The sequence below is a fragment of the Danio rerio genome, chromosome 7, assembly GCF_052040795.2.
Source record: "Danio rerio strain M-AB ecotype USA chromosome 7, GRCz13ab, whole genome shotgun sequence".
Classification (NCBI taxonomy): Eukaryota; Metazoa; Chordata; class Actinopteri; order Cypriniformes; family Danionidae; genus Danio; species Danio rerio.
Genome location: NC_141027.1, coordinates 43,817,952 through 43,840,573, shown reverse-complemented (window position 1 = coordinate 43,840,573; position 22,622 = coordinate 43,817,952). Strand labels below are relative to the sequence as shown.

The 22,622-nt window shown below is 35.2% G+C and overlaps 1 protein-coding gene and 1 long non-coding RNA gene across 9 annotated transcripts in view; one reads left to right on the top strand and one right to left on the bottom strand.

The window, feature by feature from the left end:
- Positions 1-22,622, top strand: part of cdh8 (cadherin 8) — a 435,086-nt gene that overhangs the window by 340,622 nt on the left and 71,842 nt on the right. The gene's annotated exons all lie outside the window — the stretch shown is intronic.
- Positions 5,417-7,502, bottom strand: LOC147836083 (uncharacterized). The gene is made up of 2 exons (XR_015496136.1): positions 6,574-7,502; positions 5,417-5,444 (listed from the first exon to the last, which is right to left on the bottom strand). It is a non-coding gene; the product is annotated as an uncharacterized LOC147836083 (long non-coding RNA).

The window sequence follows — 22,622 nt, the reverse complement described above, 5'->3', positions numbered from 1 at the left end:
GCACAGCATGTCATGCTACATTGTGAAATCATATTTTTTATTCATTTTTTTTCTGGGAAGTATAGAAAAGAGTAAGCTATGGTGTATTTTTCAGCTGTGGCGCTGGGGAACAGTTGTATAAACCGTCTCAACTCAAAACTTGTTTTGTGGATAATGAAAACAGTGTAATGCAGTAAGGATAGCTGTATTCATTAATACAGATTAAAGAAGAGAGTCCGACTTACGGGAAGTGCCATTAATAAAATGATCGATGCCAATTTGAGCTGGAAAAGCCAAGCTCAAAGTGAAGACTGCAGTCAGTCTGTTCAAGTGTTTGTTTTTTTCTTCCATTTCCTGACCCAAGGCTCACTTTTGAAGTATCGAATGCGGTTGGGGGAGTAGTTCTCTTCTTTTCTAGGTACATTACAACCCGGTCATGTGTAACACAGAGCATCCTTGTTTCCTATAAAACCTTGACTTTTTCGTATGGGTATTTTCTCCTCGCCCTTGTTCTTTGCCATATTTTCTGAGCACTTAGAGCATACGGAATTGGAGCTATAGGTGGAAGACTTTCTCTCTGTTCTGCTTTCAGACTAATGCACTCAATTGAAATCCTCAGTGTAGTTTTCTGAGGGGTTTGACAGTGAAGTGTGGGATACAGCAGACGGTTGTGGTGGTGGTGGTGGAGGAGGGCAGGAAGGGGAATACGGCAAAAGATGCCTGAAGTTGACTTCTTCCCCGATTGTTCTTTCCTTTTGTCACTGCTGATCAATTAAACATTAGCTGATGTTCTCTTGTTTGCTTGAAAGGCATTCTCAATGACTTGTTTTGGTCTTATAAACTATTTATGCTGTGGGAGACGCTCATAGAGAGAATCAAAAGCTCTTTGGCTGAGAGAGAAAAACAACAAACAAACAAATAAGGAAAGCCTCTCTTATTTCCTGTCTCATGTACACAAATCACAGAAGTTTACCTCTCATCGTTATGTCGCATGTTTTGTATTGTGATAAAGGTCTGATGGTAAGTTTGGTGGAGAAGTTTGTGTGGGTTCTTCAGAGTTCAGTTGAGGAAACAAAATTGTGTTGATTTATTTATTTGTGTTGTTGCTTCTAGTAGGTTGTTGATATATAGCGTGTGATTTGATTTGATTAACAATACACATTTTAAGCCAAACACATTTGTTTAATCCAAAATGCTATTATGTAACTGTGAGGATTGAATATTTTACAATCCATATTAGTCCTGGAATTTTTAGTTTGAGTACTAATTTTTCACAGTATAATTGCACTGCTACCAGCTTTCATTTTGAGATTGTTTACACATGTACAACTGTGAACTTCATCTCTGCATGTGTTTTGAGTTTAACATGCATTTGGGAATCCAGTGTGCTGTTTATTCTCACCTTCATATCATTTTCAACATTTTTGTAGACAGCAGCTTGCAGTCTTCAATTTATTCAGTGAGTTTTCATTTGTAATATGTATTCTGTTAATCTATATATAGTACCAGTCAAATGTGTGGGCATTCCCTTTGACTGATACTGTGCAATTTGTATATACAGAATATCAGTTGATATATTAATGTCAGTATTTTTATTCTACTTAGTTGGGACCAGCAACATAAAAAAAAAAACATTTTGCTTGGGCTCTAGTAATATTTAGTTGCTCTTAATAAGTAATTCACTCTATTTAGGTTGCTATTGTAGTTGCAATAGTTTACATCTAAACCATTGTTTTCTGTCCCAAAATTTTTGTGTATTTGATCTTTATTTTAACGATCTATGCGCAAAGTCTAAAGCGCATAGCACAAAAGCATTAAGGGCGTGTCCTAATCCACCGCTATTTTAAAAATGGAAAAATATGCTTTTCGCCTTTGTTTTGAGCACAACATGCATTAAATCAATCTCATTTCACATTGCCTTTGAGTCAGTTGCATTGTGCTATGACGCTTTGCTATTTACATGGCAGACTGTGTAAGTGGAAAAACTGAACACTTCACTAGTGAGAAAACAGTTAAACAGACCATCTGCAGCCAAGAATAAAGAGGCTCCTCCATTCAGCCTCTTTACTTTTTCTTTACTTTTACTCTTTACTTTACTCCTTTACATTTCGTGGAATGGTGTTATACACACTCCACTAAATGTTACGACTATCAGTGACCACCTGAGGGCGGTCAATGTACACTGAGTTGGAACTACTGAACTACTGTAGTTCAATGTACACTGAGTTGGAACTACAGCGCCCAAAAGGACTACAAATCCATACATACCACGCGCATACACCGGAACACATACACTGATTGTATTCACAGCTGTCACAGCTGGATTTTTTGGATTTTGTTCACTGTTACCACACTTTTAATATTAAAATCTGCACTTGGATCCGCACCCTTTTGTTTCTGTTTTGATCACGCTAAACGTGACACTAAAGACATCCATTAGCCCACATATTTAACTTCATTTGTAAAGTGCAACATTTTCTTTCTAAATTCAGCTCTAATTCCCAGCAAACAGATAAATGAAAAACACAAAGTGGCACGAATGGATTTGCTGTTTAAAGAATGTGGTGCAAAACACGAAAATTAGGATTGGGCAGGTCTGAAAATAGCAACAAATCGCGCCAAACAGGCCTTGCACCTTATTGCACCGGGTGTATGATATGGCCCGTTGACTTTTTTGTAACACAGAAAAAGTAATGATGATTGCAAAACACTAATTCCTAAAGTTGCTTCATTTATAAATGACAACTGCTTTCTTTATATAGTCTCTCAAAACATTGTTCTAATTCACTCAACTAAAACGTTGTTATTTCAAATATATATAACAGATGCATAATAGATTTCAAATACAAAAGTATATTTTAATAAGATTACAATGAATAAATTACCAAAAGATTAAATTAAAACAATAATAAGAAATAATTAAATCAAAAGAAAAGCGCAGATTAGAATAACAGGTTGATTAAAAAAATATATAAATGTGTACAAAAAATAAGTATATAAAATGAACACAATACTCATTTGTGCATTTTACTTTAGCTTAGTCCCTTTATTCCTCAGAGGTCGCCACTGGGAAATCAACCACCGACTTATCCAGCATATGTTTTACACAGTGGATGCCGTGCAACCTAGTACTGGGAAACACATACCACATACACTACAAGCAATTTATTTAATTCACCTATAGTGTATGTCTTTGGACTGTGTGGGAAACCGGAGCACATGGAGGAAACCCTCACAAACAGGGAGATCATGCACACAGAAAAGCCAACTGACCCAGCTGGGACTCAAACCAACAACCTTCTTGTGTGAGGCAACAGTGCTAACCACTGAGCCACCGTTTCCCCTAAACACAATACTACATTAAGGAAATTAATTTAACTACTTAAGTTGATGGAAATATTGTCCCAAATACAAATATACATACAGTACATACTGTACATACTTCAGACCAATTTGTAATATATATTTTTTTCTTTGCAGTATACAGTACATTGTGTCTTACCAGCAGGTTCACAACATCATAAGACGTTTATATTAGGTTAGATTTAGGTCATGACATCAGTTGACCAAAAAAATCAATGTCTAGCCAGCATCTAAGAACAACGTTTCGTTGATATTTGGTTGATTATAGGTTGTGTTGGAAAGTGACCAAAATCCAATGTCTGATAGATGTCATAGTGGTAACATCCACACAACGTCAAGGTGTAATATGATTAGATGTTGATATTTGGTTGATTTTAGGTTAGACATTCGACATTGACGTCGGCCTGACGTTGGGTTCTGACGTCAACCTAATTTTCATTTCCAAAAAAAAATCCAATGTCCCCACGATGTTGGGGTACAACCTCAATATGACATGCAGGTTTAATACAGAAACTAAATATGCCTTTTCGAATACATTTTTGGATGGATTATTCCTCACATGAGGATGACCATATTTTGGGGTCTGTGCCATATAAAAGATTGAAAACCCCTGCGTTAGATCCAAAGAATAAATAAATAACTTCTTCAACTTCATCTTTTTAACATTTAATGAAAGCTCATAGATGTAAGTTTTCCCCTCAGAACATTGTATGTATATTTATGAGCCTATATCATATTTCAGTTTGACTTTGAATTATTTAAGACCATTGCTTGCTTAGTTTAGCCTGTCCACAGCGGGCAATAATAACTCATTTGCATGGACTGGATAAATCTCATTGGATTACCATTTTTTTTTTCTTTCTCGTACTAATGGGGTGTTTGACTCTAAGGCCAATACAAATTCCCCCATCAGGTCTTCAAACCATATGCTGGCATTACAAAGCCCTGTGCCTTCTGCCGCTGACAAGACGATTGTTACATTGTTGAAATTAGCAAGTCTACTTGAAGTGACTATTGGGATAATTAACATCAAGTCGTCCATACCGCCTCCTTTCCACGCAAGAAGGTGTGAATGACAATAATTGCTACAAGGAAAAATAAAGCCTGGAAAGTAACGTTTTTTTGTCATCTGAAAGTCGAGCGCGTGGAGGCCTCGTCGACGGGGGCTTCATTATGGAGTCGGGTAATAAAGTCGGGAAGAGACAGATGGCACACGGCTCCTCCGCCCTGCTTGCTGTGTGCCCGCTCTCTCCTGGCAAAATGAACCCGTGTACAGAGACACAGTGCGCAGGAATGTGTCAGGATCTGCTAAATTGGAGTGCTGATATAAAATTGAAGTGACGTTAATAGATTACCCAGAGTTCATTTGCATTTTCAGAGTTATTACGAGCTCCGGTAACAGGGCTAACAGGCGAGGGGTCTGTTCTTCTAATAACATTTCTGATTATGCACGCCATATTCCTGGCAGGTAAAAAATAAATAAGGTCTTGTCAGGGGGATTTTTTGACAATGATTTGGAAGCTATTTTCTGAGACGTATTTATGGAAATAGATAACACATATCCAGCATACGGCTCACATTTTAAGCCATCAGCCTGTGTGCATTTACAGTCTGTCTGCACGCTGCCTTAAATATGCTAAAACTTATTGGAATAATTTGAAATGGGTTTATTTTATACAGCATTTCTGTATTCCTGTGCATGGCGAAGTCCTGCGTTTTTTCAGCAAATGACTTGGCAATAAACTTTGTTTGGACACTGATTAAAAGCTAATTTGTATTAAAGTAATATAGCAAGTTCAGTGCAAGCTAAAATGAATTGATTGCATTTGTGGCATAATGTTCACTATTATCTCTCTCAACTACAACAACATTCTGTTTATTGAATACGTACAAAACCATGTGATTAAAAAAAGGTCTATTATGAGTGCACCACTAATGATATGAAATCTAAAACCAAATAATTTGCAACAATCATATAGGCATTTTGAAGGCTAATGTTGTACACACTTCTCTCAAACATTTCCCACATATTCATAAATAATGTAATTGTAACGGGGAGACTGACACGGAGGGATCCATTTTGCAGTATTTATTAAGTCACACTTAAACATCAACAACTCGCATGGCTGTACGGACATACAACATACACATCAAGGGAGACGTAGCAGATAACAGACACAGTGTGATTACCAGGCTTGGGTCAGAGGCAGGCAGCGTGATTCAGAGTCCGTGTAACAGGCTTTGGTCAGGGGCAGGCAGCGAGAATCAGAGTCCGAGGAAACAGGCTTTGGTCGAGGGCAGGCAGAAGACAGAGCAGAGTCGTGAAACGGGCTGAAGTGGTAAACGGAAGATCAGGCAGGATAGAACGCTCAGAAATGCTGGCCGGGGCTAAACAAGACTTCGCACTGAAGTGTGTGTGTGAGCTGCTTATATGTGGTACGTGGGTCATTAGTGGAATGGAGATCAGGTGTGCTGGAATCAGGGTGAATGGATGACGTAATGGTTAGAAGTCCGGAGATGGTGAACTCTGCTGGCCAGCGAGGGGAATGACTGGGACCGAGTCAGTGACAGTAATGTGTAGTGTTGGGCAATAGCGTTGCTACAAGTTCCAACCAAGGTTCATTCTGATTACATACCACTATATACATTTCTGGAGAGAGCAAAATACATCCCAAGAACTACTTTTGTTTTGTTTTTTTGTTTTTTTGCAGTTTTTGTTTTCGCGAATCGACCAGAGGCCACTGTGCATGCTTTTTGAGAATTTCTCTCGTGAGTTGCATACGCGTCCGCTCTTCTCACCTAAATCAACAAGAGGCCGCTGTCAACTGACTAATTTACTGACTGACCACCCAACTGATGATGGCGAGAATGACCATTTCTTCTTCTTCCTGTTTTACAATGCTCAAATAGATCTTTTTGGTCAGTTACTTCCACCACTCGCTCTGATCGGTGACATTGCCAACCAATTAGGCTAACACTGGAAACTGAAAACTGAAGGAGATGAGTTACAAAGGCTGTAATAAAAACTAAAGTATACTATGGTAATTACTATTAGTTCATGATAGTTACTAAGGTAGTACTAATTTAGTAGATAGTTACTGTTGTATAATATGCAAAAGTGGTCTTTTTATTAGTATATATATATATATATATATATATATATATATATATATATATATATATATATATATATATATATATATATATATATATATACACACACACACACACACACACACATTATAATTCTTAATCCTAAATGTTTCCATGTGCTATAAATTACTATAGTATTTTAAATGTATAAAAGACCTGGTTTTATTTGATTTTTTGTTTTTGCTGTCATGTACTGTACTGTATACTTGATATCTGTGAAAAATAATTTAAATTTCACAGGAGACCTAATAGTTTTGCCTTCAACTGAAGTATAGTATTGTTCAGACCTTAAGAAAACAGTCAAGAGAATGAATCTACAGAATGTATGATCCATTATGACAGATGAATTGCATTGTTAAGCATTAATACTGCTCATTGCATGATACAATACGTTATAGCATGTTTATAAGGCATTGTGCATGCATTACAATACATTATAATTCTGATATCTACTTGTCCCTCGAAAACTAAATGTAGTTATCTGACTTTTTTAAATTTATTTTCCTGTTTATCTTTGTAAAGTGTCTTGGACGCAATCTAAATTTTATAAAGTGCTACAGAAATTAAGAAGACTTGACATTAAGATTGCCTTTATAATGCATTATAATTACAGGCTAGAAAGTGTAACTTTTTGTTTCCTTCAAGAAGAAGGTCTTGATAGACAAGTCAAAATAAAGTTTAATAACCTTGTATTAAACCTAGAATATTACTTTAAATACTTTATTACTAAGTGGTGTTCAAAACTCAGAAGTACAGATTTTAATGGATGAAGCTCATGATTTAAACATATACATTTTGAAATATGTTCACCACTGGATTTGACAAATTACTGCCTTCAGAGCAGACGTCCTCAGCTGCCAACCCGGGAGCACGCAGACATTATGTCTGGTTCAAAAGTTTTTAGATATGCTAAAATTCTCTCCAAGAAATATAGCTGTAGCGTTTGCTGAGCCGTGCTGTGAATTGGCAGTAAAGTGTGCGCTCACATACTGTTGAACAAACAACTGAAAAAAAAAAAAAAGGTTTTGTTATCGGGAATGTACAGGGCAACCTGTCAAGGGCTTAATTTATTAAAACTGAATCCAAGTTTGCCCTGCTTTGATAGTTGAAACATTCTACAGATAAAGGCCTGCCCTTTTGTAGCCTCTCTTTAACACTGCAGGGCAGCTCCAGTTGTAATCTAATTACAGCAGGGTGCAAGCTTTACATTCAGTGTCACGTTTAACATTAGAGACTGCTTTCACATGAAATTGTAAAAGCCAAAGGCGGTACATAGATCTTTTTACGGTAATTAACAGCTTCTTAATTATTCTATTTTGCTGTCAGTATCTCTGCTGACCTCATTCTTGACAAGACCATGGAAAATGTCTTACTGCGTGGCCAAATAAAGCATTTTCAGATACGTTCAGCTTTGTTGAATAAGCAGTGACAGATATATTTGTTGCTAGGCGCTGGCATAGAGGTTAAACACCAGTTAAAAATCTACATAAAAAAATAATAATGCAATCTAATTGTCATTAGCTGGTAAATGAGTTGTATTTGGTGTTTGTGAGTTAGTGTGTTGCGGTTTGAGGATAAATAATGTCTGCAAATGACTGGTAGAGTCTACAGCAAGTGTCTTGTAAACTTTTTCTACGGGTTTTCTTCAGTGTACACTAGGTGTTTAACTAACCAGAACACATTAGACCAGCTGACCAATCAAAGTCTATTGCATATTTTTTTGGAGGTGGACCTTCATAAAAACAAGGAGCTACACAGATCTTTTAAGGAGAATAAAAGAAAAGATATGGGGAAAACAATGATTTATTTATGTATGTATTCATTTGTTTATTTATTTATTTTTATTTTTTTATTTATTTTTTAATTATTTTATTATTATTATTTTTTTTTTATGAAGATAGAACTTGCAGTGCACCTCATTAACACAATCAAGCCTATGAAAACAGACCCCCTTTAAAACATGCATTTTCTCAGGTTGAATCTGAAGGTTTACAGTTTAATACTTGAGCGTATTTTCTGGTGTGTGGCAGTGGCAGATGGAGGAAGAAGTAGGGGGTGGTGGGCCTTTAACATGGTGTGCAGCTGGGCCGCTGCAGAAGCACATCTGCTGGTCAGGCTCCACACTGAGGTTTGCCCATGGCCTCAGCTGGGTTTGAGGGTCAGAGAGTTAACCTATTGCGGCAAACCATGTCCCGCCATCTTCAGAAAAGATCAGGAGGTAGTGGTCAGCAGAATTGTGCACGTAAACCTTTTGTGTGTGTATGTGTGTATGTGTGTGTGTGTGTGTGTGTGTGTGTGTGTGTGTGTGTGTGTGTGTACTGGTTTTGGTGGTTTACAAGTACAAGGTTACAATTAAAGGTGGTCTATCATTAGTTCAAGGTGGTCTATAATTAAGTGTTTTGTAATACTTTATTTTGATCGTCCATTTGAGAATAAGTAGACTGTCTGCTTAATATTTTTTGATACTGCTGCTTCAACAAACATTTAACTGACTATAATAAATTTTGCAAGTACGTCAACCTAAACTAACCCTAACCCCAACCTAACAGTCTACTTATAATCTAATGAGAATTAGTTGGCATGTAGATGCAATGCAACTTAAAATCAACAAACGGACCATCAACATAAAGTGTGACCAAGTTTTTTTTTTTTTTTTTTTTTTTTTGTGTAATGACATAATTATGACATACTGTAGTTGTACTCCATTGTGGTGGTTTATGAGAAAATGTGTCCTTGAAATTCAAAATGCTTCAAAATTATTCTTAATGGGGTCTTTTGACATCAAAATCTTGCCACAGGCTTCCTGTGAAGGGTCGGTTTAGGGGTAGGTGTGAGATAGGGTCATATAAAAAGTTGATTTTACAATAAAAAATACATTATCTTCTATGGAGAGTCTCTGAAACCAGCAAAACCATGCGTGTGTGTGCCGGTCTGAAGCTGTCCAAATTGTACTGTAAATTTACTGTTAATGTAATTGGTTTGACCAAGTATATAGTACATATATTATATAAATATAGAGTATATAGATGCAAGTATAAAAGTTTAAAGGTTAGAATTACAAGGACACAATATATGTCCTCCTAACCACCATAATAGAGTACACTGACAAAAAAACATTTTCTATTGAAAAATGACAAAAAAAATTTAGTTTTTGAACATAAGTTGAGCATTTGTAGTAAGTTGAACATTACTGAATTTATTTGTTTGTTTAAATTCAAAATATAATTTTTTGCAATTGTGCAGACATATTTTTTTTTTTTCAGTGTACAACTATGTCATGCATATGTCATTAGACAAAAAATAAATAAATAAACTGTCCTTGTAAACCGAAAGGCAGTACACACACATAGTACATACTGTAGTCATACACACTCTAAAAATGCTGTGTCCCACACAATCGTTTTCTGTTGGGGCAACATGATGAAATTAACATGAAACAAGTATGTTGTTCCTTCAAAAGCCTCAAGAATTGTATTGTTTCAGCATGTTTTAAATAAGTAGATTGAACAAACAGCACATATATTTTGTTTTTGAGTGTAGATATATACTAAGGGGATCTATTATTCCCTAAATATCCAATGTACTGGCCATTTACTGGTGTGGCATTGTTAGTTACAGTCTAGTACTGTACATATTTTTCAACACAACAAACACAAATAGTATTTCCTTTAAGAGGTTTTATATATATATATATATATATATATATATATATATATATATATATATATATATATATATATATATATATATAGTTATATATATATATATATATATATATATATATATATATATATATATATATATATATATATATATATATATATATATAGTTTATTATATTCTGAAACTAACAATTGCAATTACAGCAGTCTAGGCTAAGCCTGAGAGTCTCCCTCACATTACTTCCAGATTTATATTACTGACTTGCAAATCCACCAAGGTTTTGCAATAGGTGTGAATGAAATAGATTTTCAGTTGAAACGGCCTTAGTAAATGAGATGTAAGCAATTCTTGCCATGAATGTGCTACTGTAGTTTTTTTTTTTTTTTTTTTTTTTTTTTTTTTTTTTAAACCACCTTTTTCAATGCCTGGACATCAGTGCCATACATAAAATGTGAATCACGGAGAAAGAGCTTACAAAATGATCCTACTCCACTCCACTGACTCTGCCCCTTATCCTCCTGCAGTCATGTTCAACTGCTCATGAAAAGAGATGAAAGTACAATAGACAGTTTAATCCATTTCCATCAACTCTCCTTTTGTATTGCTGAATTCTTTTTTTTCCCCTCCGTCTCTGTCTATATGTTTTTTTTTTATTCTCATATCATTTTATCTTCCATTTTTGAACCATATCATACAAGTTGCATTTGGATTTGTTCTGAATAAGAGAGATGGTTACTTGTTCAGTGCCACTAGTTTCACTTCTGCTTTAACCCCTTAACACTGCTGGTATGTCTGGCACACTTTTCTAAATGCTTATTTTAATAAAACCAAAATTAGATATAATTCAGAAGCTTAAAACCTCAAAGCATGTAATCAAAACCATTAACAGCCGTTTAGCAAATTCCTTCGCCTTAAGAGGTAGTGTCAAATTTCAAACTACATAACTTAATATGCTAAGTTAGAAACAAATATGCTTGTCTCCTGAGGTCTGATAGTCAATGTTTAGTATTATGTTAGAGATTGTTTTTTTTTATATAAATACTTATATTTTTGATAGTAGTGATATTCTGAATTATTTTATTTATTCTTATCTTAAATCTAATTCTTAATTATTTTATTATTCTGGTGCCACATGGGGACTCTTTTTGCTATATTTCATAGGATCCATCATTTCAGTGATATCCACTTCAAATTTGCTAAATCATTAGAATTATGGCTTTGATTTACACATTTTTGTTGTATTTAAAGTTGTTAGTCCAAAAATGGCTATAATTTAAGCCAACACAATCTCATTTTGAAAACGTACACTTGTATACATTTCTGGAGAGTGTGAATTATGTAACCAGAGCTACTTATGGCTGCATTTCGTCTTTAAAACTAACGCTATGGGGCGGCGTAACTCCGCAAATGGCTTCTGTTTCTTTTTGCGCTACCAGCTGACTGCTTCCCTCTATGTGGACAGCTTTTCCACTGTTACCAGTTAGCTCAGTAGCTAACCATGTACGTTGGCAGGCTTGAGAGGAGTTGACCGCGATGACAGGGTTCAAGTCCTGTGAAGAATAGTTCTAGAAAGCAGATAAAACAAAAACTAAAAGGCAAAAACTAAAATAAACAATTCACACATTGAAATGTTACAGGGCAAGGCAAGTTTATTTTAAACAGGGTGTTAACCAAACAAGACTCAGCAATGTGTGTGTGTATGTTTGAGAGGTGTTTAAATAGTCTGTGTAATCTGTCCTGAACAGCTTCAGCTGTGTGTGTTTGCAATTATGGGGGATCTGGACCAGGTGTGTGGGTGAAGTGCATGATGGCATTTGTAGTTTATTAAAGTGGCAGATGTGTAGTTCTTTAACAATCTGCACAGGCTGGATCGCTGATGACCGTGACAGGGTAAGGGATCGGTCAGTCAGTCGACATAGGCCACTGGTGGATTTACATGTGAACAGCAAGCGCGAATAACACTTGCGAGAGAAATCTGATATCAGAAAAATCAAATTCAGCGGCGTCTGATGGATTAAAAAAAACAAACCCCTTGGGATGTATTTTGTGATCTACAGGATTGTATATAGGGGTACGTATCAATAATCTGCCTGGGTTGAATTTATGTCTGATTTATACTTACATTTATGCCTTCTTACTTTCTTAAAACTGACACATTTAAAAGATATGTTGTAAATTGCAGAGACCAACAATATGATTATACTTTTTTTTATAAAAAATTTTTATGGCTGTTGGTAAACTATGCTATCAAATTTACCTCTGTATGGAATTCTAAAATGTGACACCACATTAATTAATTAATTAATTAATTAATTAATTAATTCATTCATTCATTCATTCATTCATTCATTCATTCATTCATTGTTATTGTATAGTTTAAAGTTAACTAATTTGTTAACTTTTAACCTATAAAGAAATACTTTTGTGTTGCTCTAGTAGAGAAACTTATGTTTGGCTCTAATACAGAAATTCAGCACGGCTTTTAGCCTAATACCTCAGAATGTGTTTTCGAGGACGCAGGAACAAAAGCTCATACATGCACAGGAAATGATCCCCTCATTGTGTTCGTCATAAAAGCAAATTTAATGGTTATGTTCGAGCTCAAAATAATAACGGACAAGAAAAAGTGCTTTTCAAAAGTTCTCCTTTTTTAGCAGAAAGGGAGCTAGGGTTGGAATTAGACAACAGGCAATAAAAGAGAGACGAGAGGGTGTTTTTGCAGTTGGGTGATGAGGAGAGCCCATAAATAGCCCAGGCCAGCACTAATGGGCCCATGGGGGTATTGTGTTGGCTTAGAGAGTGACACTGATGCCATATGACAGGGTAATCAGCGCTGAGGTGGACACTGACATTATCTGTCTCTCATGATAAGGGAAAGCATGGAGGTGAAGCTAACCTCACATCACTCAGTCTCTATCTCCCGCTCATCCCAAACGTGAGCCGAATAACAGATACACACTATTATTCAATGCTCCAATATGAGATGGAGTAGTTGTTGCAGTTTCGGTGAGTCTAATTGACCTGATTTACTGCAGATTGGAAATTATCTCTGAACAAAAGCCATGAAATGCAGCCAAGAGCCTTCAAAAAAGTGTTGAAGCTTAGCATATTTGCAGTCGTTTCTGTTCAGTAGCTGAATCACAGAGGGCATACAGTACAAAGAAACGTCTGACTTGTGGGATGTTTAGGGAAATACAGTACGTGGGATTATTTTATTTTGGAATGTAATATTTTCATAGAAAATTGTATCACATATTTGAATTGAGTTTAATTTCCATCTGCATCTCGAGGCAGTAGTTAACAGAAACATACTATATGAACCAGGCTAATCTCATGATTTCATTGTCAGTTTGAGTTGCTAATTCATACAAAGTTATACAAATTTAGTCATACAAAAAAAAAAAAAAAAAAAAAATATATATATATATATATATATATATATATATATATATATATATATATATATATATATATATATATATATATATATATATATATATACAGTTGAAGTCAGAATTATTAGCCCCCCTTTGAATTTTTGTTGCTTTTTTCAATATTTCACATATTGTATTTAACAGAGCAAGGAAATTTTCACAGCATGTCTGATAATGTTTTTTGTTCTGGAGAAAGCCTTATTTGTTTTATTTCGGCTAGAATAATAATTTTTTAAACACCATTTTAAGGACAAAATTATTAGCCCCTTTAAGCTAACTTTTTTTCCGATAGTCTACAGAACAAACCATCGTTGTACAATAACTTGCCTAATTACCCTAACCTGCCTAGTTAACCTAATTAACCTAGTTAAGCCTTTGAATGTCACAGTAAGCTGTATAGAAGTGTCTTGAAAATTATCTAGTAAAATATTATTTACTGTCATCATGGCAAAGATAAAACAAATCCGTTATTAGAAATGGGTTTTTAAAACTATTTTGATTAGAAATGTGTTGTAGAAATCTTCTCTGTGTTGAACAGAAATTGGGGAAAAAATAAACAGGGGTTCTAATAATTCAGGGGGGCCAATAATTCTGACTTTAACTACATATATATATATATATATATATATATATATATATATATATATATATATATATATATATATATATATATATATATATATATATATATATATATATATATATATATATAATTAATTTATGATTTAACATTTTACAAACATATCAAACAACTCTTATAGAACTAATTCAAATAAATCAATAAAATTATAAAATAAAAGCAAATCACCTAACTAAATGAGGTGCAGGTGTCTACATTTATGCAACAATCTCAATGTTACAATTGGAGAAATGAAAGATTACAAACTGATGTATTATCATTGTTAGGAGCTAGCAAGGGTGATCAGTCTAGATCCAGCTGGAGAGTTTTTCCATAAGAAAGAAAAGGGCTTCCAAGTCCTAAAAAACTTTTTTTGTTATAAAAATTTATGAATTTTAAAAGGAACTAATAAGGTTGTGCGAATGAGATTGTACAATTTCATACAAATTAGCCACAAAATCAAAAAGTTACGGGTAGCACTTTATTTTGATGGTCCATGTGAGTATTAGACTATCTGCTTAATATTTGTTGATACTGCTCCATCAACTGACATTTAACTGACTATAAGAAACTTTGCAAGTACATGTAAACTTACACTAACCCCAACCTAACAGTCTAGAAATTGTAGAAATTGGTAATAATAAATAATAAATTATCAGAACAAACAAGCATAGTTCAATGAAAAAAAAAAAAAAAACAGAGACAAATGCTAACAAAACATGTATTAGACTCAGAATTAGAAACAGGGTAGAAGGTAAAACAACAATAACGGTAAACAAGACAAGAATCAAAACATGGTAGGATAAACAGGGAAGAATTTTGCTTTGTAATGCTTCACCTTTGTTTTTTGTTCACTCAACTTCAGACATTTTAACTCAGTGCAACTGATGTTTTCAAAATTTGTGTACACATCAGCGCGAATAGTGTAGTGGTTTGTGTGTTGAAACATGGCACTCTGATGTTCACGGTGACCTATGTTCGATTCCCACATTGAGGTCCTATGCTGACCCTTGTAGCTTTCCTGCCAGTACTCTCTACTGTCCCATCAGTTAAAAGTAATAATGACACACAAAAAAAATGTTGAGTAAAAAAAAATAAAAATAAATAAATGTTTTTAAAATAATGATTGTTTTTTTTTTTATCTATTTATTTATTTATTTATTTTTGTTCTCAACTTCAGACATTCCAGTTCTTTAGACAAAAAAAAAAATGTTCAGTTGGCACAACATAAAATGTTTTGTTACAGAGTAGTCCACATCTCCAGAAAACTAATAATCTTATGTTAACCCAACTAAATGTTTTTTATTTTATTTTTTTTTTTGTATTACTGACAAATAATTTAAGGTCAGTGCAGCTGATGTTTTCAAAAGTTGATGAACACGAAAAAGCGAAAGGAAATAAGGAATGTTGTTGTTGTTGTTGTTGTTGTTGTTGTACTGACTTTTCTTACAGTGTAGTTTGTCAAGATTACTTGTGTTCTTTTTGATGTAATCTGTTTGTAAAAACTAGCATGTTCAGCAAACAGTGGATCGATGTCCTGCCACTGTGTAGGAGGTTGAAAATATAATTATGCCCATAGCTGATGAAATATGTGTGTTTTATTTACACTTTTTCAATTACATCATGGGTCCCTGAACTCTTCTCTGACAACAACAATAAAAAGTCACTCTGTTTATTTCCTTCTCTAACAATAGCAGGTGTTCAGAGCAGAGATCAAGCTGCCATAATGCAATTCAATAATCTGACACCATTAATGAATTATTCTTTTTTTAAGTGCTTCAAAAAAGCTGTGTTTTTATGATAATATATAACTGTTATAATATGTTAATATATTTTCATGTATAATATAGTGTGATAATTTATACTGTTAACTAGTTGGATTATGCATCACGTGCCAGTAAAGTATATTACATCTAGAGCTGCACGATTCCGGCTTAAATGAAAATCGAGATTTTTTTTTGCCTAAAATAAAGATCACGATTTTCTCACGATTCTGTAGATGTAAAATGAAGGTTAATATAGGTGGGCTAATATTATTGTTATTCTCAAACATGTGGTAAACAGCAATAGGCTTTGTGTCGCTGTACTGTGGGTTAAACTGCTTTATTTTCTATAGACTTGGAATGGTGAACTTGAACAGTCTTTAGATTTGTCCTGGTCAATAATGCTGATGATAATTCTGATGTTGAATTATTGTGTTTAAGACATATGCTGACAATCTGTAAGTTTCTGCTAAAAAAATCTGTCACCGATGTGATTTTCGTGAATACAGAAAAGCATGTGACTCTTTCAACACCATTTGGAGGTGTCCACATTGCTGAACAACATATGTAAAACAATGTAAAGACTTGTGTGGCCACCATTGCTTCTGTCCTGAACTTGAAAATATGATTGACAGACTCGTAGAAATGCTGGATTAAGATCGTCTAGGGGGTCGAATAAAGATCGCGATCTTTTTACGATTAATTGTGCAGCTCTAGTTACATCTTCATTTCAGTTTTGGCACAAGCACGAGATACTTTCTTACCCGAGTGGCATTCTGTATAGAGGACAGCTGAGATTTCTCTGAATGCTTGAGTGTTCTAATCTACACTCTTGCCGTTGGCACTGCTTATTTATATCTGATATGACGCCTGGCCGCTTTCTTACAGACGGCCCTCTGTTCAAAATCTTCTTCATCTATTAATTATGCAGGAGACACAGTGTGGATATTTAATGTTGCGTCAAGGCTTTCTCTTTCACTCCTCACCCTAGGACCTCATTGCGTTGAGCTTCCATTTCCCCCTTTCTCTGTGTTTTGCGCTTAATTTCCATCATCGGCCTAGTACGCCAATGAATCCACTGTATCCTCTCTCTCTCTTCATGCACATTATTAAGCAATGGCAAAGCAGCAGCATGCACTTCCCATAGGCATTCAGCGTTGCCCTCCCAAATTAAAAGCGCTGATTACATCCTGTGGGCGATGTGTTTTTATTTGCTCTTTATAGTCCTTTTATTAGTCTATATTCTAATGAGCGGCAGTTTTCAGAGTGAACGCACAACTACAGAGAAGCATGCGTTCGAGCCTTCTCATAGTTACACAGGCGAAAGACGCTCTGAGCTCAAACGCCTTTGTTTTGCTCGGGCAAACCAGGATGATGTGTGTGCGGAAAAAAGAAAAAAGGCATTTGAGGAAAGGTCTTCATAAAAGGTCTTCTCGCAGGGGTCGCACCACAGAAGATTCATCGGTGTCTGTCTGGGTTGGGGGGACATAAATGTGAGGGAAACGCATCCATCACGTTGCGCACTTCTAAGCTTCCAGGAGCATCCAATCATGGCTCAGAATAAAAGGCTGGGCATAAAAGTCTGCAGCGCAAGGTCATTTGAAAAAGAAACAGATAAGATGGAGAGATCAAATGGTAAATCTTTGCTGCATGGAGTCTTTGTGGTTCTCGCAGGGGACCGGCCCATTAAAGCGGGACTGAACATCTCCTCTACGTATGAGAAACTCTATCATCTCCACCCCTCCTGTTGCAAATAGCTCCACTCAGAGATTAACAAACAAGTTCTGCTGAAGATTTCCAATACTAATGGACGCTCTTTGACTTGGCTTATGTTTGGCTGGAGTGTCCCATCAGGTCTTCTGGCTAATTGGAAACACCTATGGTGAAGAGAAACCCTTTTTAAACGCCACACTTGATCAGATACTTAAGGAAAGCCATTTATTTTCTATCTGCTTTTCCTTTATCCTTCATTTATTTGAACAAATCCCCCTAGGTATATGCGTGCGCAGGGGTGTATACTGGTGTATATGAGAGTGTGTGTGTTCCTTTTGATGGATTGCTTGTCAGAAGGCACCAGGAGCGCTTCCTATGCCTGACTGGAACATTTACTCACCGGTCACGTTCGCCGGGGTTTGGTCTTACCTTTCAGAAGCTCTCTGCAAATGTGTTAACCCTTCTCACCCGGGCCATTTTGTCTGAGGGCAAAGGTTTGGTTTGTGTGATTCCCTTTTGGCTTATGCCACCGGTCGGGGTGTAGCCGAAGCCATCAGTGCATCTGTATCGTGTGCAATTGTCATGTCAGGGGTGGCGGTGTTTCTGTGGCAGGGAGATCAATGCCTCGGTCCACTCCCACGTCCTCCCCACTCCTTTGACCGTGCTGCTTTTCATCGCTGTCTGACTGTTCTGTGCGCACAGCGATAGTTATATGTCAACTTTGATGGTCCCATCATGCTTACAGGAAGTCAGGCACAGCGCTAGCTCATTGCTTCACCTTCACACCACACACACAGACACATACACACTTCCACCTGCTCGGTGCTGCCGTTTATCGCCTATCCTTTCCTCTTTTCACTTTTTCTGGTGAGGGGGAGCAGACTTGGCCGGCAAAGCTTTGTGATGATCACAATCACTTCAATGTGCCATTTATTCTCCTGAGTGCTTCAATACTTATCTCACTCAAGACACAGCCAAACACAGAGCTGGAATACACCCAGTGCATCAAGCCAGCTGGAATATTCCAGAAATATTCCCTTTGACCACAGTTGCGGTGTTGCTTAGGTAATGTGACTTTATCAAAAGTAAATACATTCAATTAAATATGTATACATTAATATTCATTACCGGTTAATTTATCAGTTGCTGCATTCTGAGGTGTGTTATATCTGATTAACAAATAGTGGCGATAGAAACTGCTCTTTCAGGGTATCATGCAGAGTTCATTCATTCATTTATTCACTCATTCACTCAATTCGATAGCTTTATTTACATCTATGGGTCTAATAACCAATATATAGCATCAATATTTATTACATGTTTTACTGTTTTTGACTAAATCACAACAGCGTTGAATGGAATGTTTATATTTCTAATATGTCTATCAACACTGTAAATCCATATTTATGAATTGAGGCCTTGAGACGAACAACCATATAAGTCCATATTTTCAAATTTGAAGTAATCTGATTCATTTGTTTATTTATTTTTTGGATGGTGAACATTATATTATAGATTTTTGATATAGATATAGATTGTTCAGAGAAAGATCTCACTCATCACAAATACTGTTCTTACACTCATCTCTTTTGGTGGATTTTTCCCTGGTTTTTCTTTTTCTTTTTCAATTCCAATATTGTTTTCCAGCATCTATCAAAACCTTCCTTTGTCCTTCCATTTGTTCATATCGGCTCTCCTTTTTTGCCAAGGATTTGCCTTTTAACATCCGAAGTGGACATGACAGCAAGCGGCATCTTCTTTCTTCCATGTGAAGCTATTTTAATTTTTAAAATGCAGACTCTTGGTCATGCGAAAATATCACCAAACTGTTTCTCAATACAACGTTCACACATACAATTAAATTTCACAAGGTTATCTCACTTTTTTCTTTTTTTTTAACTTATAAATAATATAATATAATATAATATAATATAATATAATATAATATAATATAATATAATATAATATAATATAATACAATACAATATAATATAATATAATATAATATAATATAATATAATATAATATAATATAATATAATATAATATAATATAATAAAGAAAATATGGTATAGCATGCTTGCTCTGTCATTTCATACAAACCACTGCAGTTATGGTTATTGATTATACTGAATATAACACTGGATGAATTCATTATTAGTCATAATGTGGAATCGTTTTTACAGTTAAATGTTTTCATACAGTTAAATTAGATTTTTTTCTTTCTTTTTTTTTTTTAGATTTAACTTTATTGTCATTACACATGTACAAGTACAAGGCAACAATCTGCAGTTTAGGTCCTACCAGCAGTTAAAGAGTCAGAAAAGACTCTTAAGTAATGATATGAGTGTAATGTAATGTTAGAGTAATATTACTGAGAGACTGATAATAATGTGCAAAAAATCATTACTTTAAGTATTTACTGCTAAAAATTGATCTACAGGCATCTGAAACATAGCGTGTCTTAAATGTGTCACCCTTGGCTTTTCTATGTAGGCTTTATTTTTGTTAAATAAATAGTGACACTGTGTAAGATGCCATGTGGTGATGTTCATCTAAGGATTTAGCATTAATTTGCTAAGATCAGCCAAGAACTATAGTTTGATTTTATTCTGGCCCAATAGAAAAATCCACGAAATTCAATAGGGTGCATATTGCGTATTTGTGCAAAACAATGTGATGAATATAAATATGCTCCCGTGCAGTTACTTTTCTGTATGTGGATTGTTGTTTACTTGGCTTTCTGTCATTTGGTTTCCTTCTAAGTGAGAATGAAACAGAACAGAGCAGAACTCCAGGCAGATCTTCTGTGGCGTTATTTTTTTGTGGTTTGACAGCACACGCCACTATTCTGACAGGCCTCATGTCTCACTTGTTACATATTTTCAGTCGCAGCCAGATCAACTTTATTTTTATTCGACTTGTTTATTACAAACATAACATGAAACGTAAGGACAAGATTCATCCCCACCATGACTTATTGTCCTTCTCAGTGCAACTTATAACTTACTCTGTCGCATTTTATTCCTTTCTGACTATCTAGGGGACAATTAAATATGTGAAGTGTAGCAATTTGTCTAGAAATTACTTGACAGCATCCTCCACAAATCCCGCACACATTTCCTAAGAACTAATTAAAATGAATCAATGACATGCCACTTCAAAATGGCGGCATATGTCAAAGCCATCAGCAGCAAGCAAAGGACACTCTTAATTGTTTTGTTCCTGTGGTTCTTGTAAACAGCTTGTCAAGGACTGCACTCAAGCATCCATATTACACAAGCCTCTTTTTTTATCTGCTCAGCCTCAAATGCCTTTCACAAACACATACTTTACAACCCTTGCCGCCCTGCTGCCACATTAACTCACCCCAGGCTGGTAGCATGTTGTGTTAAGTGTTAGTTGTCTTGCCGTCTCATCAAAGGCCATTAATTGTGGCACCAAAGCGATGGTCACTTACACTACTTCAGCCTGAGGCTTCTTTTCCATGTCTGGCTTGTGGGAGCAGGTTTCAAAACATTGACAACCGTAAGTAGAGCCGTACATGTCTGCAGCTGGACATTTAACCCTGAAATGTTAAGTACCAGTGGTCACTCTGACTGTTCATTTATGACTATACTGAATTACATTTTTGTCATGTCATGTTTACAGTCAAAGCTTTCATTGAGATTTTCAGACTTAAGCTTTGAATGTGTTTCATCATATTTTATGGCACATCCCAAAGGTGCGTGCTTCACTTTATCCGGCAAGCAAGAGAGCAAAGTTCATACACCACATTGAAAATGTTGTTTTGAAATTTTTAAAGACATGTCTGAAGTAACGTTATGTTTTAAATCAGAAAGTTATGTTTCTGTCAGTAGAAAGTTGCTAGGCAACAGAGACATATTCAAAGGCATGGGAGAAAGTAGTGAATGCTAAAATGCACACGGTCAGTTTGACACTTATGGTCATTCAGGGTAGAAATATTCTTTTATGTTTTGCAATTTTAATAAAATGACAATGTTAAAATTATGTAAGTAAATAAATTGTGATTTTTTTTTTGTAAAAGTCAGAATACTATAGTTATATGGGTTTTAAGTGAATTTTAATATTACAAAATGAAAAAAAAAATCTAAAATAATTCTGATTTCAACTGTCTGATTTCAACTGTATTATAGGGGGGCTAATAATTCAGACTTCAACTCTACATTTAAAAAATCAAAACTGGGTTCAAATATATCTCCAAAATCAATACTTGAGCAAGTACAGAAGCCAGTCTTCAAAACCTTATCCTGATTCAAAAGCTGTGTTTTATAGAGATATGCAAATTACATGCAGTAACACACTAAATAGTCACACAATCCTGATGTATTTTATAGGTTTGGCAATTTGAGATTGAAGTACTATATAATGAAAATAATAATTTGGGCAATTTGATGTGTAATGAGCAAGGCAATTGTTAGAATTTGTAGTGTGATATATTGTTATGTTTTTCCCTAAGTTGGTTAGAATAAAAGTGTCATCTTGCTTACTTTTTTGATTACTTTATCTAGTAATTAGTTCTCAAAACATTAGATTTATCTGTGCTGATGAGCTGTACCGATGCATAACCCATGTACTGTGAAAGGATCAATTAACAAATAATTGCAATTGCAGGTTTCAAGCAGAGACAGTGGCAAACTTATAGACTGCAGCTTTAAAGAGATCGTTTGTTAAAAAAAATAAATCTCTGTAATCGTTTACCTTTATTGTTCAGATTCTATTTGAGTTTATTTCTTCTGTTGAACATAAAAGAAAGTATTTTAAATAATGCTGTTTGATGGAACCCATTGGCTTCTATAGTATTTTATTTCTGAATAAGGAAGTCAGTGGGTACCATAAAACAACATCTTTCAAAATGTCGACTTTTGTGTTCAACAGAAGAAAAACACATAAAACCTATATAACAGAAGATCAC